General features: G+C 45.3%; 1 long non-coding RNA gene across 1 annotated transcript; it reads right to left on the bottom strand.

The window, feature by feature from the left end:
- Window positions 1-750: 750 nt before the first annotated feature.
- On the bottom strand, window positions 751-18,085 carry LOC122214876. Its single transcript, XR_006200120.1, has 3 exons — window positions 18,016-18,085; window positions 16,765-16,948; window positions 751-1,287 (listed from the first exon to the last, which is right to left on the bottom strand). It is a non-coding gene; the product is annotated as an uncharacterized LOC122214876 (long non-coding RNA).
- Window positions 18,086-19,760: the final 1,675 nt, after the last annotated feature.

The following is a 19,760-nucleotide window of genomic DNA, read 5'->3' on the forward strand; positions in this document are numbered from 1 at the left end:
CATGTTTGCTTTTGCCTCCTTAGTTCTCCCCACAGGCCAGGTAGATTCAGTGCGGACCCTCACCACCGGCCTCTGTCTGAGGTGACGTAGCATCATCCTGATTTTTAAAGGAAGAAACAGAGACTCAAAGACACGGAGGGTGCCGCTCGTGGTCTCAGAGCTAGCACGTGCGGGAGCCACGCACCCCCGCAGGCGTACAGGGTGGCCCTATGCAAGGACACCCAGGGCAGAGAAGTGAGTTTCTGCCCACACTTCGTCCTGCCTCCGCTTGCCAAGTGGGAGCCATCAGCTCGCCTGCCCTGGGGGACCCGCTTTTTCTCATCAGCACAAAGCCACCAAATGGACCAGTATGGGCCCGGCCAACTAAAACTGCGATCGTAGATGCCAAAACTTACGTTCCTAATCATCTCCAGGGCAGAGATGAGGACATTACCAGCCTTGGACAAGTTTCTTAGCCTCTCTGAACTTTGGCTATCTCAACTGCAAAGTCGGGTAGTAGCAGCTTCTCCCGGGGCACCCGGGGGGGCTCAGTCGGTTGAGCATCTGACTTCGGCTCAGGTCGCGGTCTCTCAGATTGTGAGTTCGAGCCCCGCGTCGGGCTCTGGGCTGACGGCTCGGAGCCTGGAGCCCGCTGCGGATTCTGCGTCTCCCCCTCTCTCTGCCCCTCCCCTGCTCGTGCTCTGTCTCTCTCTGTCTCTCAATAATACGTAAATGTTAAAAAAAATAAAAATTAAAAAATAACAGCATCTCCCTTTGAGGGTTTGATCCGAGCATGAAGTGAATGAGTACCGGCAAAGCACCTACAGCACCTAACATACAGCTGTAAGTGAGCCGTGATGGTTACTTATCGTACATTTTGTCATCATCGTTCACTTTACCTCGCTTTTGTGCACGCTGGAAACCGATCCCTTGCCCTCCCTAAATGGCATAGGAACCAGATCGCTGTTACCTGTTTTCTCTCAAGCAGAGACAGGGAGATCATCCACAGAGACCCGGAGATCCTGTCCTTCGAGTTAGCGTCGCAATGGAAAAGGACTCAAGTTTGGGATCAAAGTCTACCTTTAAAGACAATGCCGACTCAAGGTGAAGCAGGGAACGGCCATACTTTTGTTTTCCCGCTCTGCTAGAGATGGGCTGTGTGTCACCGTTTTCCATTCTGTGATTCAGCCTTCCTTTCTGTAAACGAAGAGCCACACCCCTGGAGGAAAAGAGAGCCTGCGATTGTCTGGGATTATTAACTCACAGCAGCCTCGTGTGGTCCTCAAAAATCCACAGCTGTACAGCCACCTAGGGTAATAAACAAAGTATAAATAGACAAGTTGCTGGCGGGGCTTTGCAAACGCTGCTGCTGTGTACCTGACGACAGAGGGAACATTAGTCCCTTCCTCAAAGTCTGAAGTAGGTGTTTTAGGGTGACTCATGCTTCGGTAAACGTCTTCTTTGGATTTTAGTGTGCTCTTGGGACTTTTCCAGAACCTTTAGCATAAGAGGAACCCTGGAGGTGCCTGAACTCCACCTGCATAGCATCTGATAAAAAAAAAAAAAAAAAAAAAAATGTATGCCTGTCTTTACTGAAAGTGTTGAGCAAAAGAGATTGGGAATTCTAACTGCTCTCTGGCCAATGGTTTACATGCATGAGTTTAGTTTCTATGGCGTGTAGGTTGCTAACTCTGACCACCTCTGGGTTGCTGTGATGATCCAATAAGAAATAATAGGACGGGCGCCCGGGTGGCTGAGTCGGTTAAGCTTCCGACTTCGGCTCAGGTCACGGTCTCGTGGTCCGTGAGGTCGAGCCTCACATCTGGCTCTGTGCTGACAGCTCAGAGCCTGGAGCCTGATTCGGATTCTGTGTCTTCCTCTCTCTGCCCCTCCCCCGCTCACACTCTGTCTCTCGCTCTCAAAAATAAATAAACTTTTAAAAATTAAAAAAAAAAAAAAAGAGGGGCGCCTGGGTGGCTCAGTTGGTTGGGTGACCGACTTCGGCTCAGGTCATGATCTCACAGTTCGTGAGTTCGAGCCCCGCGTCGGGCTCTGTGCTGACAGCTCGGAGCCTGGAGCCTGCTTGGGATTCTGTGTCTCCCTCTCTCTACCCCTCTCCTGCTCACGCTCTGTGTCTCTCTGTCTCTCAATAATAAATAAACGTTAAAGAAAAAAATTTTTTAAAGAAATAATAGGAGAATAATGCTTGGAAAAAGCAACCAAATCTAACATTAGGATCATTTCAAAGGACATCTTCATCTCATTTGATGAATAAAAGCAAAGTTTCTTGCAAGATTCTCATTTAATAGAAGCATATGCCAAAAGGTGGGTGCAAATAAGCTTTTCTGGTACTATTCTGTAAGTCTGGAAACCCGAGGGACACAAACTTTTTCCGACCAGTGGTGCATCCTATATAGTTAGAAATCCCAGCCTTGAGAGAATAATGTGTCCGCTCCACAAATCCTAGTCAAGATCCACCCATGCTGGTCATTTATTCTTCCAGCGCCACGATTAAAGCTCCAGTAATGAAGCATGCTGTTCTCCCGCGAGACGACAGTTTCAGACCCGCAAGCTGGAAACGCTTCTCAACCCGGGGCTTGTCACCAGCCGCCTTGTGTTGAGTTCCTGGTATCTTGCAAATAGCGGTGGGTGTACTCCTCCCTTTCACCATCCCACCCTCCCCAGGCTCCTCACACACCTCCTATTTTCTATTTAACAGATTTATAAGGAATAAATCAGACAAAAGTAACAGACAAGCCAAAAAAAAAAAAAAAAAAGCCACAAACAATCTAGCGAAACTTCTACAAAATGACCATCTGAAAGTGACAAGGCAAACAGGTTGCTTTACAGCAGGTTAACCAAAGGCGAAATATTTTTGTGCCTAATCTAAAGGCCCCTCCAGGATCTACTGCCTCCCTGTCTTGGTCTCTGAAAGAGATCCGATTTTATATCGGATTTATATTATTTGCGGAATTATATCCGCAAAGATATAATTGGAGGCCTTAAGCGAGTAGGATGTGTATTCTGAAAGATACATTATAAAAACCATCCATCATTTTAGATGCTTCTTATTTCTCAAAAAAAGAAGGTTAATAACTTTAAGCCGAGTACGAGAGAGGGAGAGAGGACAGAGAGCGAGGGAACCGAATGTGTCCCTTTTGTTCAACAAGGAAGTGTCGATAACCGTTTTAAGTAATCTACCGTCTAGGGACAAGGTAGAATTCTGTCAAGTTTCCAAACATGATGTAACTAGGAATGCCCAAACCAGGAAGTCATTGTGCCTGGGGCTTTCTAATTCTTAGAAGCTATAGGGCTTTCTGATTATTATAAAGCTGGTTCCTTGAGGGCTTTTTGTTTGTTTGTTGTTGCAAGTTAATTTTATCTGTTTTTTTTTTTTTTTTTTTTAGAGTCCACAACCAAAGGAAGAATATTGCAATATATACGAGTGAAAATAGAAAGTTGCCCTCCTCTCTCTCTGACACACACACCTTCCTCCGCCCCCGCCTGCTTCTCACCTACTTCCTGTGTTAACGGGGAGTGTATCTTTCCTATTCTTTTTTCTATATTTTTACAGAAACACACACACACACACACACACACACATGCACACACACACACGCAGATACATGCCTTTTTAAGGAAATCCTATAGTAGTCACCTGTCTATAACCATGTTTTAATCAACATCAGCCTCTGTGAAGCTATATAGCCCATCTCACGCCTCCAAGCTTTTTTTGAAGGCACTCTGGCTCACTTAGAACCACATTAATTTTCCACTACCTTCTAGAGGCAACTTCACATCTTCTCAAGGAAGCTTTCAAGCGCGCAAGGGGAGGGCTCACTTCCTCTCTCGACTAGAGGAAATAATGCTTTCACGCTTTGGAAACAGCATTACTATATACCCCATTGCCCTATTCCAGGCTGAGTACCCAACAGACAAATTACACTCTTCCTGTTGGCCGTGGCTTTGAGTTTTCAGGACCAGAGCAGCCCCCGAACCCAGAGAGAGAAATCAGTAATAGTTTTTGTTTTTTTTTTACAAGGTGCCGTGCCCTGATGGAGGCAGAAGAGGTTTAACCACAATGACAAACTGCTCAGCTCAACGCTGCCTGGCTGGAAAAGCATCTGTTTTCTTTCCCCCGCCTGGTAACTAGTGGGTTTTGTCACCTGATTCATAAAGATGAGATTGCTGGAAACAACAGGCGGCCACAAGGCTCTAGGAAATACAGTAGCACAGAGCTCCTTTCTGAGTCTTGGTGGGTGTGTGTGTGTGTGTGTGTGTGTGCAAGTGCGCGCATGCGCGTGCATGTGTGGGTGTGTGCATGAGAATGTGTGCACACGTGCATGTGCGTGTGCACACATGCGTGTGGGGGGTGTGCGTGAACGTGTCGCACGCGTGCATGAGCGTGCGTGCGCGTGTGTGCGCGGAAGCGTGCATGCGTGCGTGTTTCGCATGCACATTAACAGCGGCAGCGCTTGGCCTGGAAAGATGTTCTTTCCCGGAAAAAGCAGGAGTCTCTCCAGCAGCAGGTAAACAGCCCAGGGTTTGGAACAAGGCCCAGTCAGCTGCATTTACTGGTTAATTCAACCAGTCGACGAGCACCAGCACCCGCCTCTTTTAAGATAGCCTCCCGGTTACGGATGCATCCTAGGTATCGGATTCCGGGATTCAAAGCGGGGCTCTGCCACACGCGAGCACTGCTACTCAGCCTCTGAGTTCCTCAGCCTTAAAATAAGGGAAAGTACACGTCCAAATCTCTCATCCAAATCCTCGGCGCCGAATAGGATTTGGAATTCAGAATTTTCAGATTTTAAAAAGGTAAGGTGGGGCTTCGGCCCTGTTACACAGGATCTCCGGCCGGGGATCTGCCTCATCCACAAGTCTGCAGAGAAACCTGCAAAGACCGAATTAGGGAGAATGGATGCCCACGGTCAACAGCCTCGCCTTCATTCAAGTCGTGTTCCGTAGCCAGGTGAGGGAGGTCAGCTCACTTTGCTGCCAAAGTTGTTTTTTAAAAGTATATACAGCTTTTGGAATTTCAGGCTTGTGGACCCTTACTGGCATCTGCCTCATGGAGGATTAAATGGGACGATACCTGTAAAGCGTACTTAATACATGCTCAGTTAAGTATTTGCTGAGTGTCCACTATGGCCAGATTATCCTAGAGCAGCTGACGACAACCAAGGTCAGCACAGGTTTTCTCAAAAGGGTAGATATCTCTTGTTTTAAATTTTGTTTTTTATTTTATTTTCTATTAGAGATGGGGGAGAAGCACGAGCAGGGGAGGAACAGGGAGAGAGACACAGAATCTGAAGCAGGCTCCAGGCTCCAGGCTCTAAGCTGTCAGCACAGAGCTGGAAGCAGGGCTCGAACTCACGAGCAGTGAGATCATGAGCTGAGCCCAAGTCGGATGCTTAACCGACGGAGCCGCCCAGGCGCCCCGGAAAGGGTAAATATCTTCACTCTGTGAACAGTACAGTCGCTATCACACTTCTCCTTCGCTGTTAGAGAGCAAAAGCAGGAAAGAACGAACAGGTCTGTGTTGTAATAAAACTTTATTTACTAAAAAGGAGGGGCGCCTGGGTGGCTTGGTCAGTTAAGCGTCCGACTTCGGCTCAGGTCATGATCTCACGGGCCGTGAGTTCAAGCCCCGCGTCGGGCTCTGTGCTGACCGCTCAGAGCCTGGAGCCTGTTTCCGATTCTGTGTCTCCCTCTCTCTCTGCCCCTCCCCCGTTCATGCTCTGTCTCTCTCTGTCTCAAAAATAAATAAACGTTTAAAAAAAAAAAAAAAACAAAAAAGGAGACAAGAGGCCAAATCTGGACCACAAGCTGTAGTTTATGAGCCCCTGACCAAGACGGACATGACTCGAGCTCTGCATGGGTACTTGCATTTGAATGCAGAAGACAGTCAACGAATCAAATAATAAAAGGAAATGGCCAGTCTGATCATGATGGATATTGAAAGGAAATAGAATGTGCATTTAACAAGATCTGCAGGTGATCTGTGTGCTCTTTAAAGTCTCAAAAGTGCTGGTCTGGGCCACCCCCTTCTTCCACAGAACAGGGCTTTATACTGAGCTCACAGTCAGGGAGGACTTTTAATCTCTAGAACTCCCCTAAAAGGTGGGTCTTATGATACCCACTTCACAGACGAGAAAACCGAGGCTCCGAGGGTTTAAGCCACTGATTTCATATCACCAGCTTTGCGTGTTCTGGAAGAAAGGTTTAGACTCAAGCCTTCAGAATCCCAAGCCTGCACTCTTAAACAATTTTTTTTTCTTGCTTTGTGGGAAATGACAGGAAATCGTCTCCCTTCAGTAAAATCTCCAAGAAAGGAGGCAAGACATTGCCCTAAGCCAACAGCTCTCAAACGTTTTGGTCTCAGGACCCCTGAACCCCCTTCAGAATCACGGGGTTTTTTATCTACGCAAGTTAGACCTATTTATGTTTACCTGCTCAAAACCAAATCTGAGACATTTTTGAAATGTTAATTTTTTTAAATCATTTTAAAATAACAATAACAGGAACCCCCGGGTGGCTCAGTTGGTTGAGCATCCGACTTTGGCTCAGGTCATGATCTCACCATCCGTGAGTTCAAACCCTGTGCCAGGCTCTGTGCTGACAGCTCGGAGCCTGGAGTCTGCTTCCGATTTTGTGTCTCCCTCTCTCTCTCTGCCCCTCCCCCGCTCACACTCTTGTCTCTCTCACTCTGAAAAATGAATAAGTGTTCATTATAAATAAATAAATAAACAAACAAATAACATCTTACATATTAACATCAATAATGTATTTTCGTGAAAATTAACTATTTCCACCCCTGCCCCCAAATTTAGCAAGTAGAGTGGCTTTGTTTTTACATTTTTACAAATGCCTTCAGCATTCAGCTTCCCAAGGCAGCTTTTCTTTCAGGTACTTGAATTTCGCACGTCATACCGTCCCTGGAAACCCACTTCAGCTTGTGGAACAATGAGGGTGGAAACAGCAAAAAGCATTTTGCCTTTGGGCCCCAGCCCACTGCGCGGCTGCGGGTTGTTTCTTTCTGTAGGTTCTGAGAGAGAGACCTTGGCTTCCTTGGCTTGTGGCTACATCACTTTAATCTCTGTCTCCATCTTCCATAGCGTTTCCCCCTTGTTTCTTAGCTGGGGAGGGGCAGAGAGAGAGAGGGAGACACAGAATCCACAGAACCCGAAGCAGGCTCCAGGCTCCGAGCTGTCAGCACAGAGCCCGACGCGGGGCTCGAACCCACGAACCGCGAGATCCTGACCCGAGCCGAAGTCAGACAGTTAACCGACTGAGCCACCTGGGCGGCCCTGAATTTCCTTCTTCTTATAAGGGTACCAGTCACTGAATTAGAACCCCCCTCCCCCAGTCCGGCATCACCTCATCTTAAGTGGATTACATCTGCAAAGGTCCTTTTCCTGGGGCAGCTGGGAATTACGTCTGGAGTCACACTGACATGATCTCATGATCTTGTGAAAACAGCACTGATGTCCTCTCAGGGCTCCAGATCAGGGGCCAGCCGACTATAGCCGTGGACCGAATCGGGCTGCCATATTGTCTAAGGGCCCATGAGCTATGGTTTTACATTTTTAAATGGTTGTGTAAGTATCTGCATCATCAGCCTGATACTGCGTCTTGCCTAGCAAAGTCTCAAATATCTATCTGGCCCTTTCCCCGAAAAGTTTGCCAGCCCCCGGTCTAAACCCTGCTGTCTGCACCAGACCCACCACCCACACCGGTTGTGGATGTCGGGTTCTGCTATGAGAACCACAGTCAAGGCCACCAGGGATGAAGGAATGTTAGCGTCACAAGTCACTAATGCGGGCTCCACCCAGCCCGTCCTTCTTGGCATCGCTGGGTTCCCAACCAAAGTCTGGGGCAGCTGCCTCTGATTGGCAAGCCCTAAGCCATGTGTCCACACCCTGGCTGCAAGGAGCGCTGGAAATCGATCTACATTTTTCCCTCCTGCCGTGATAGGTGGGTTCTGCTTTCCAAAAATCAAAGCGGAACAACTCCCCAGGTTTAGGAAACAGGTTCAGATGGTGGAGGAAACACAAAAACGATAAACACACTCTACCTGACGCAGACACGTAATCTCGGAACTTTCTCTGCTGGACACAGAAGACCAAGAACTCTGATGACGGGCTTTCCGACCTGACTCCGTCTATACCGGCCAAACGCCACGTTATATATTGTCCCAGCTTTCTCCTCCAAATGCAAAACGTGAACCTCTGATAGATGGTCTTCACTTTCTAGAAAAACCTAAGCTAAAAGACTCACCCAAACCCCTGGAATATGACTTTTGTGTGGGCGGAACTACCATGTGGCTATTATTTTCACTGGCTCTGCCTCTGTCTTCAGGAAAATGCCTTCAGCTCTGGATCTTATCTGAAAACCAATGAAGAATTAGGTACCAGCAGACAAGTTACAGAGAGAGCTCGCTCTGCGTGGGTGCCGGGCTGGTTCCCATGCCCGGCTTCCTTAATTGCCACGATCACCGTTACACCCATGTTATGGATGAGGCCATCGCTTTGGCCTCCAGAGAGCAAAACGTAGAGCACTATATTCTACCCGAGGGCACCCCTTGAGCGCATTTGCAACTTTACCTAGGTGCACACAGCTAGTAAGCGACAGACTAGGTTTGAACCCGGGTTCACTGACGGCAGAGGCTGGGGTGAGTTTTTTTATTCCGTCTGGCTGGCAAACACCAAGGCAGAAAGGACCACGCTCCAGCAGCAGCTATGACAGGTGCTTTTTGCAATTCAGAAATGGGGTACTTGGGGTTTTTTGTTTTAATGTTTTTAATGTTTATTTTACTTTTGAGAGAGAGAGAGAGAGAGAGGGAGACAGAGCGTGAGTGGGGGAGGGGCAGAGAGAGAGGGAGACACAGAATCCGAAGCAGGCTCCAGGCTCTGGGCTGTCAGCACAAAACCCCATACGGGGCTCGAACTCACGAACCGCGAGATCATGACCTGAGCCGAAGTCAGACGCTCCACCGACTGAGCCACCCAGCCGCCCCAGAAATAGGGTTTTTATTGATGAAACTAGGGACTGATGACAACAAGCATGACCACACTGACATGAGAAATAGATTTGCAAGAGGGGGAAAGAAAGACGTGTATTTATTTGCATTGGTGAAATTTAAAGGTATTCAAGACGTGTGAGCCGACTAGCATGCTTCATAGGCTACAACAATCCACCCTTTACCCACCACTACCCTTCCCCTCTCCTTCCCCGATTGAGCCTGTGTCCAGCCACTGGACAGGAGGATTTCTGACCGCATCATGCCAAGCAGACAGCACAGAATCCTGCTTTTCATGTACTGTTATGCCTGCCTTGCGTGAACCTTTCATTTAAGGTACGACCAGGGCCCCTGAAGGAATGGAGTGCTGAGGCTTTATGGCGCTTCCGCGACACATTGTATAAACTGTTTTGCGCGCATTTTGCTGATCAGTGTTTGGTTATAAGGGTAGCAAAATGTGGACAGACCGGATTTTATGGTAACTTGTAGCTAGGTCGTGTGGAAACGCTCGCCTCTGCCAGAAATAACCTAGGAATCGTTCCATGTCAAATTCGGTTAGATCGCAACCGTTTCCCTGGTACCCAACAGCCATCACCCGTGTCTTCCTTCCTAAGAGAATCCCTATTGGTTCAGCTATCAGTCAGCTGAGCAGTTCAGAGAGCAAGCATGGGCCCGGCACCAGGAGATGACTAATCTAAGCCAGGGGCCAGCAAACTATGGCCCACAAGTTAAATCTGGCCCATCACCTGGTTTCATAAATAAAGTTTTATTGGAACACAGCCCCAGCCACTTATTTATGTGTTTCCTGTGGCTTCTTTCAAGCTGCTGCAATAGCAGAATTGACTAGTTGCCACAGAAACTGCATGGCCCACAAAGCCTAAAATATTTGCTATCTGGCCCTCTACAGAAAAAGTTTGTCACCTCTAGGACAGAATAGTGTCAGTCAACATGTGTTCTATGGAACAGAAGCATTGGCATCACCTGAGAACTCATGAGAAAGGCGGACTCTCATGCATCACCCAGACCCAGCCTGGAATCAGATCATCTAGAGGGTAAAACTTCCCGCAAAGGAGGAAAGCCACGACTGGCTTCGACCGAATATCCTTCAACCCTTGGAGCTGGGTACATTGGTGCCCAAAGTAAACTCAGTTTCTGTTAGCAGAGAAGAAGAAGGAGAAGAAATCACTGTAGGGTAGGGGACTCCATTTGCCGTAGTGTTCATTCTCCTTGGGCTACAGAATTTTCACATAGACAAACCAAGCCCCAACTGCCGAGAGTTTGTGTGTTACTATGAAGGGCGCTGGAACAGGGAGAGTCATCGGAGGAAGACAAACTTCATTTGATGCACACACCTTAGGCAAGTCCTTTTCCCTCCCTGAGCTTTGGGTTTCATAAGTGTAATATAAGGGCAGTAATTTCAGACATAAAGTTTGCATCGGGGGGGACCGATGCAGTCACAGGTAATGGGACAGCCTGCAAATAGAGACAAATTCTGGTCTAACAAATACGAAATCTGGAGGTAAGGAGTTCGAGCATTGTGCAGCATTGCATAGGACCAGCAGTGTCATCAAATACTTAGCCTCTTGCTTTCTTCTCCACCATCTTCCATGTATTTTATACCCCCTTTGTGGTTTCAAGATGGCCGCCTCAGCTCCAGTCATCTTATTCTGACTCAGAGGCAGGGCAGCAGCCAGGGAGGCGACCGCCTTCCTGCACGCTTCTTTTGATGGGAGGGTGGAATGGGGACCATCTTTCTCCAAGGTACCACCCGCCCCCAGCCGAATTCTGCTTAAATCTCATTGGCCCAAACTGGATCATACGGTCATCTCTATACAATCACAGATAAAGATACAATTACCGTGATTGGCTTAGACCAGCAGGGGTCGGCAAACGTTTTTGAAAAGAGCTGGAAAGTAAATATTTTAGGCTTTACAGGCCATATAACATCTCTCACTACTACTCAACTCTGCTGGAATAGGAGAGAAGCAGCCATAGATAATGTGCGAGCTAACTGGGTCTGACTGTTCCAGTACAACTTATTTTTTTATAAAAACAGGCCGTGGATGGGATTTGGCCCACAAGCCATACATAATTTGCTAATCCCTATTTATACTCTACTCATCAAAAGCACAGGAGACAGAGTCGGACAAATTCAAGCCCTGGCTTTGCCAATTTCCAGGCATGCGACTGTAAACAAATAGCTTAACCTGTGTTCCAGTTTCCTTATTTTGTAAAATTGAAAACGGGTCGACCTTCAGGAAACAGAGAATCCACCTAAAGATACGATAAATGTCCTCCTTGATAGGGCACCTTCAGGGTAGGTTGATTCAATGGCTGTAGTCCCAAGTTCTTTGGATCTTGTTCTGCCCACCTCAGTGTATTGGCTGTGAACTTCAGATTTGCCCCTCACAGCCACAAAAAGGCTGCCACAGTGCAGCTGGCATCTATTCATCTAAAAAAAATCTAAAAATTGAACATTCCTTCCCTTGTTTACCTTTTCAAGAGCAAGGATAACTTTCCCAGAGATATACCCCCAGCCTGTTTACTTTATCCTGCTCATTGGTGATCATTACATTACATAACTCTTGAACCTGTTATTACCAACAGAAATAAAGTTATCTTGAGGGAGCCTGGGTGGCTCAGTTGGTTAACTGTCTGACTTCAGCTCAGGTCATGGTCTCGAGGTTCATGGGTTCGAGGGCCACGTTGGGCTCTGTGCTGGCAGCTCGGAGCCTGGAGCCTGCTCCAGATTCTCTCTCTCTCTCTCTCTCTCTCTCTCTCTGCCTCTCCCCCACTCCCACTCTGTCTCTCTCTCTCTCTCTCTCTCTCAAAAATAAATAAACATTAAAAGAAAGGGAAAAAAAAAGAAAATTCTCTTAACTGATTAGACTACTTTAATCACAATAGCTGGGGGTGAGATCCAGGCACTGACAATTTTTAAAAGCTCTGAAGAAAAGCTGACCTTATGCCCAGAATTGAGAACCATTCATAATGACCAGTCAAAACTCCATCCCTTGGAACTGTTGAGGTTTCAACTTTTCCTGAAGTACACAGCAGTTGAAAAAAATCAAACTAAATATATACGCATGTGTGTGCATGTAAATTTGAGTTTTATCTGCAAAGAAAATAATCAGCAATTACGATTAGGTTGACAACAACCAGGGTATATGCTAAACTAATGATCTTTTTTTTTTCTCTTACATAATTTTGAGGACGAAATACCCAGTGTCTTGCATATTTTTTCAGTTTTTTTTAATGTTTATTTATTTTTGAGAGAGACAGAGACAGAGCATGAGCAGGCGAGGGGCAGAGGGAGAGGGAGACACAGAACCCGAAGGAGGCTCCAGGCTCTGAGCTGTCAGTACAGAGCCCGACACGGGGCTTGAACTCACAAACTGTGAGATCATGACCTGAGCCGAAGTCAGGCGCTTAATTGACTGAGTCCCTCTTGCATATATTTTTTATATATAAAAAAACGTGGGGTTCAAACTCAGCTCAGGCTCCAAGATCTAGATAAAGTTGCATGCTCTACAAACTGAGCCACCCAAGTGCCCCTCTTACATGTTTTTAAGTGGACATCTTAAATTTTATTACAATTCAAACGAGTTCATATTTTTAGTAGGAAAATAGTAAATATTTTGTTAAAAAAAAAAGAAAGAAAGAAAAGAGAAGAAAAGAAAAGAAAAACCTGGGAAACAAAAGCAAAAATGAACTACGGGACCTCATCAAAATAAAAAGCTTCTGCACAGCAGAGGAAACGATTAGCAAAACTAAAAGGCAACCGACAGAATGGGGGAAGATCTTTGCAAATGACATATCAGATAAAGGGTGAGTATCCAAAATCTATAAGGAACCTATCAAACTCAATACCCAAAACACAAATAATCCAGTGAAGAAATAGGCAAAAGACATGAATAGACACTTCTCCAAAGAAGACATCCAGATGGCCAACCGACACATGAGAAAATGCTCAACATCACTCATCATCAGGGAAATACAAATCAAAACCGCAATGAGATACCACCTCACATCTGTCAGAATGGCCAACATTAACAACGGAGGCAACAACAGATGTTGGCGAGGATGCGGAGAAAGAGGATCTCTTTTGCACTGCTGGTGGGAATGCAAGCTGGTGCAGCCATTCTGGAAAACAGTGTGGAGGCTCCTCAAAAAGTTAAAAATAGAACAACCCTATGGTCCAGCATTTGCACTACTAGGCATTTATCCACGGGATACAGGTATGCTGTTTCGAAGGGACACATGCACCCCCATGTTTATAGCAGCACGATCAACAATGGCCAAAGTATGGAAAGAACCCAAATGTCCATCGACAGATGAATGGATAAAGAAGATGTGGTCTATATATACAATGGAGTATTACTCGGCCATCAAAAAGAAGGAAATCTTGCCATTTGCAACTACGTCGATGGAACTGAAGGGTACTATGCTAAGTGAAATTAGTCCGTCAGAGAAATCATATGACTTCACTCATATGAGGACTCTGTGAGACAAAACAGATGAACAGAAGGGAAGGGAGACAAAAATAATATAAAAACAGGGAGGGAGATGAAACAGAAGAGACTCATAAGTATGGAGAACAAACTGAGGTTATGGGAGGGGTTGTGGGAGGGGGGATGGGCTCAATGGGGAAGGGGCACTAAGGAATCTACTCCTGAAATCATTTGTTTTTTTAATTCCTGAAATCATTGTCGCACTACATGCTAACTAATTTGGATGTAAATTTTTAAAAATAAAAAATAAAATTAGGAAAAAGAAAAGAAAAACCTGTGGTCAGTGTATGTGCTTAGAATCCACAATTCATTCTATGATTTGATAAAATAACTCTTAACTAATCCATTGAATAGCACCCACTAAATATGAAAGAAAACCATATCACATTTTTATCCTGAGGTATTCAGGTGTTTTTATCCCCGGTGTATGCTGAAATATTTGATGGTTCTAGAAAACATTCCAGTTGTATTTCTAAGAACCAACAACATTGTTACCCTTCTGTGATTGTTCTGAATGCATCTTAGAAAGAAATGTATGTAAGATAAAGTAATATAGGATGTCCACATTTAGGCACCTTGATTAATCATTAAAGGAAGGTTTCTTTGGGGCGCCTGGGTGGCTCAGTTGGTTAAGCATCCAACATCAGCTCAGGTCATGGTCTCGTGGTTTGGGAGTTTGAGCCCTGCATCGGGCTCTGTGCTCTCAGCTCAGAGCCTGGAGCCTGCCTTGGATTTGGTGTCTCTCTCTCTGCCCCTCCCCTGCTTGCCTCTCTCTCTCTCTTTCTCAAAAATAAATAAATCTTAAAAAAAAAAAAAAAAAAAAAAAGAGGAGGGTTTCTTTAACCTGTTACTTTGAAAACCGTTACACCATCTACCAGCTCAATGCTGAGCGCAGACCTCTCTGTAAGGTAGGAAGAGGGTGAATGTGAACTTAAGCACACAGCAGCATCCCCAGGCAGTTTCAGGCGTATGTAAATGTGATATAAACATGTAAATTCTAGAAATCAATTCCCTTAAGCCTGTCAGGGCAGCGTCGTCCTATTCTAAGACCATTCTACAATATTCCATTGGTTGTTTTGCAGGTTAAGTGAGATTGACACAGGTAAGCAGTCAGCCCTCGGTAACTGGTAACTATTATTATTATTTGCAGTCATAAATAAAGGAGGAGCACCTTACTTCCCTGTCTGATGAGGGGAAGGAGATAACAGTTGTTAGAACTGAGGATAAACTCTCCGCTAACCTGTTCCTTGAAAGCACCTATGGCCTTCCAGCTTGGACAGCTGGTAATGATTGTTGAATTGGCGAGAGCCGGAAAGAATCAACTTAGCTTGCCAACATGCTACATTTCTTCCCATCTCAAGGAACATGCTTCTGCTGCTTCTCTGCCTGGAACTTTCTTCCCGGGTCTAGGTCTTTACCTTGTGGCCTCCACCCATCACCCAAGCCTCTTCCTTGACCTCCCTCCCTCCCGCATTGCTACACCCAACTCGGACACTCTCCATCCTATCCGTCCTGTTTCCTTCCCTTGCTAACATCCTTCATCGTCTGAAAATATCCTGGGTTGGACTTAGGTGTCTGGTTTGTTCACTGCCGAATCCTCAGAATGGAGCACAGGGCGTGACACGCGCTAGATCCCAAAGGAGGTAAGAATTAGTTGAACAAAAGGATTAGTTGAACAATCAATGACAGACCTCCTCTCGGAGGGGAAAGAGAATGGAATTTGGGGTCAAGACTTTGAGGTCATCCCACCATGCATTCGCTGGGACACGGTATGCCCCAGGACCTCATTGTTCTCATCGAAAAAATAAAATAAGAATGCCTTCCTTGTAGAGTTATCAGGAGGACTTGGTAACACGTAGTCAGGGCTTTAGTCCCGTGCCTGGCATGTGGGAGACACAGAAGACACTATCATGAATGTTGTTTGCTAACGTTTTTTTTTCTTTTTAACCTGGATATGTCACTACACTGATCAATCCTAGAGACCTTGAGAAAACTAAGCCACTGTGACAACACCAAAATCGTAACCTACCTGGCAATACAGATCAATTTCCAAGATCTGCAACTTATCTTAGTAGGAAAGAAGAGAAAATAACCCCAAATACCCTTAGGGTTCAATTCTCCTTTGGTTACAGAAGTTTTACATTTATAACCAAAGCTTCACAAGCCGAGAGTCTGTATCTTACTATCAAATCTGGTAGCCTCTTACTTTAACAACTCATTCTACTTGTAGTTTTGAAAATAACATACGCCGGGGGGGGGAAAAATGTATGTATGTCTCCTGAAACACTGTATTCCATTTCTTCATTATTTTGGAAATTACCCGAGAAATGTAGGTCTTTAGACAAGCAGTTTCGTTAAACTGATAAGGCAGTGAAGGGTTTTTTTGGTCTATTTTAAATTTAGAATATAAGGGCTTTTCAAAGTTTGAGATGAAAAAAGGCGGGGGGGACGGGGCCTGGGGGGCGGGGCCTGGGGGGCTCAGTAGGTTAAGCACCCGACTTGGGCTCAGGGCATGATCTCATGGTTGGTGGGTTTGAGCCCTGCATCAGGCTCTGGACTGATGGCTCAGAGCCTGAAGCCTGCTTTCCATGTTGTGTCTCCCTCTCTCTCTGCCCTTCCCCCCTCTCAAAAATAAATAAACATTAAAAAAAATAATAAAACAACAACAACAAAAGTTTGAGATGAAAAAGGGATAAAGGAAGAAATGTTTGTCTGTTTGTTTTTAATATTCTGGGGCCCCTAATAGATTCAGTTTTCCGATAACTATCACTGCTTCTTTTTCCTGTTCAGCATCACATTAAAAAAAAAAAAAAAAAAAAAAAGAGGCATTTTGAGCAGAAGGAAACATACAGGCTTAAGCGCCCGGGCTCCAGTAACCAGAGCAAGGATCTGCACATTTTTTTCTGTAAAGGAACGGACAAAGTGTTAAGCTTTGCGGGGCATAGCGTTTCTGTCACTGTTGCTCAAGACCAGTCACAGGTGATGTACCCCCGAATAAGCATGGCTGTGTTCCAATAAAACTTTATTTATAAAAACAGCATTGAATCAGAGTCGGCCATTGGCTGACAATTCGGTAACTGTCAACCTTGATCTCGAATGATATTCTGCCTGTACCATTTTCTAGTTACTCGATAATTTGGCCAACCCCTCATTCACCTGCAAAATGGACACACCTATACGACCCCATCTGGTTCGGAGCATAAAATGGATCAGCGTATAAATCATTCCATGTAAGTATTCTGTAAACGTTACCTTATTATTATTCTCCTCTGACAGTAAAGAGGGCAATCCTGCAGTCTGGAAGCATCACACTCCAGTGCACCAGGAAGCCTCCGGAAGAAGTTTCCGTTGTTGGTGGAGTTTAACTTTGTCCTCCTTTGCTTTTGACTAAAAATGCCTTTTCCCTCTTTCCTAAGCAATGCCATTCAAAGTAGTTCTGGGAGGAAAACAGAGGACCCGAGGGATGTAGGATCTAGATAGATTGGGCTCTTGGGGGAGAAAGATCATTCTGCCCCTACTATGTGCTCCCTCTGCCCCAATCTCCTTTTGGGTGGAAGGACTGTATTCCCCCGGTTTACCCCATCTTGTCAGAAGGCCCGAGCTGTCCTGGAGAACGTTTTTGAAGACACATCGGGGCAGCTGGTTCCTGTGCACCCAGCGTTGCTCACATGAGCACCATGGCAAAACCAATGTTTATTGACTCCATTGGACAACATCATCACCGAGGAAAAAGATCTTCTGGGATTTTGCTTTCCTTTTTTTTCTTTGGGACATTTTTTTGGCATCTGGGTTACCCACTTAAGTTTTTAGGATTTTTGGGCATCAGGCACTTGGCTCTGTCTCCCATTTCTTTGTGCCGATTGTCAAATGCCCACGTATGATTTACACCTCCCTTTCTCTCTGGGGCTTCTAATCCCTCCCTTTCTTATTACTAGCATTTCTTCCTGGACCTCGCCTCCTTTTTTCTAACCAGCAGGAGAGCTCCCCCCACCCCCTGCAACCCCCCCCCAACTCCCCCCCAACTCCCACCTCAAGATAAACAGCAAACAAGATCGTGAATTTCAATGACAAATACAGCAGGCGCTATATTCTCCAGCCCCACGTAATTTTTAACTTGAGGATGGTAACTTCTTCGGTTTTCCTGCTCTGAACATTGGCAAGCCCAGTTCCTGTTTCAATTAGCTTGCTTGTTACAAGGCGTAGGGAGCTGCCCTCCTCTTTAACTCAAATTTCCTTCTTCCCAGGCGTAACACAAATTTGCTGTACACATTGCAAGACAAAGAACAAAAAGACCTCACTAGCTGAGCAAAAAGATTCAGTTGTATACATGATTTCACCAGGTTTCCAACTGTATAATGAAATCAGACTCCTCCCCCGGGAGGGGGAGGTCCCTCCCCAACCTACGGCGCACACAAAATCCCACCCACTTCTTTCCAAGGACACACTTTGTTCTAAATCCCCAAGGCTTCACTCCCGCACACAAAAAAGAACGGGAAGCTTTACCTAAATTGTAAGAGTGAGCCGTGATCCTGCTCTGAGCCCCCGATGAAAGCAGTAGATGGGACAGAATTACACAATCTGTAGCCGGCATTTGTAACTAGCAGCCATGGGATGCGAACGCAATGAATCTGGCAAGGCTGACCTTTGGGTGGGGTTGGGGGGGGGGGGGGGTGGTGAAAGGGAACATGACTTTTTTTTTTCTTCCTCATGAGCCTCTCTCAAGCTGGAGGAAAGACTAAAAACTACATGAAAGGGCACGTGTTCATAATAGATTTTTAATGGCTTATTCATTCTGTTTTTAACCCTCACTTAAAAAAAAAAATAACTTAATTCAATCAGTTCTCCTTCGGGTTAAGGCAAGTTAAGGACAGGTGTTGGGGGCGCCTGGGTGGCTCAGCTGGTGAAGCATCCGACTCTTGATTTCGGCTCAGGTCATGGTCTCATAGTTCATGGGTTTGAGCCCTGTGTCTTGTTATGGGCACAGAGCCTGCTTGGGATTCTCTCTCTCCCTCTCTCTCTCTGCCCCTCCCCTGCTTGCTCTGTGTTTCTCTCGCTCAAAAATAAACATTTTTTAAAAATTAAGGATAGGTGTGGAGTAAAGCTGCTGCTTTCAGAAAGCAGTGGGCGTGTTTAAGCAAAGAATCACAGGGTGTGCACTAGACTAGAGTATTTATTACAGCCCTGTTTCCAGAAGTAGAGACTGAAATCCACCCAAAGTCCATCAGGAGGGACAAGTGAAATACATTAAGGAACAGCATTCAGAGAAATACTATGCCACCATTTAAAAAGCACATTTTTTCTAACATGAAATGCTCTGCAAAAGATCTAAGTGAAAAATGCAAGGTAAAGACAAAGAAAGGTGTATTTGATATATATATATGCTGATCTGTGTGTAGACTATTTCTGGAATGATACACTGAAAACTGTTAGTGATTTTCTGTGGGGGAGGAGGAGGACTTTCTCTTCCCCACAAACCCTTTGATTTGAATTCCCCCCAATCAGAAGCCTGTATTACCTTTTTCCCAAAATGTATAGGTAATTTTTTTTTAAAAAACTCCATGTTATTATAGAAAATTGCCCATGATAAAAAAAAAAAAAAAGAAAAGAAAGTTGCCCATGATAGATACTTTGATTAAACAAAAAGTTGTCCTGGTGTCTATAAATATGATTTTGGTGATATATTTAAAACAAAGAGTTTATGTACACACACACAGACACACACACACACACTTGCATATTTATGGATCATGTCCTGACAGTTATGTGTCATACTATTAAAAGTAGTTATTAGCTCTCTCTAGTAAGCTCCTAAGCTAGTGGAGTTAAATAAAGGGAAAGAGGAATTTTTGATTCTTTGACCGGAACTTTAGACTGTTTGAGTGTTTTAGTACATAATGAGATTATGTACTGCTCCTATTTTAAATTTTAAAAACTAAAATGAGGGGTGCCTGGCTGTCTTAGTCGGTAGAGCATGTGACTCTTGATCTCGGGGTGGTGAGTTTAAGCCCCGGGTTGGGCATAGAGCTTACTTTAAAAAGAGAGAAAGAAAGTAAGAGGAGGAAATGGTCAAATACTGACCCATAATGCATGAGAAACGTGGGCCATGTCTTTCCACAGAAATGAAACTCCCAAGAATGTTAAATTTCTGCTTTTTGCCTCCTTAACGATGGGATATTATACATTATTAGATATACGGGAGCTTTTCTCCTTCCCCCAAATGCTATTTGCTGCTCCAAATTGCTTTCCGA

This window comes from Panthera leo, chromosome A3 (assembly GCF_018350215.1).
Source record: "Panthera leo isolate Ple1 chromosome A3, P.leo_Ple1_pat1.1, whole genome shotgun sequence".
Lineage (NCBI taxonomy): Eukaryota > Metazoa > Chordata > Mammalia > Carnivora > Felidae > Panthera > Panthera leo.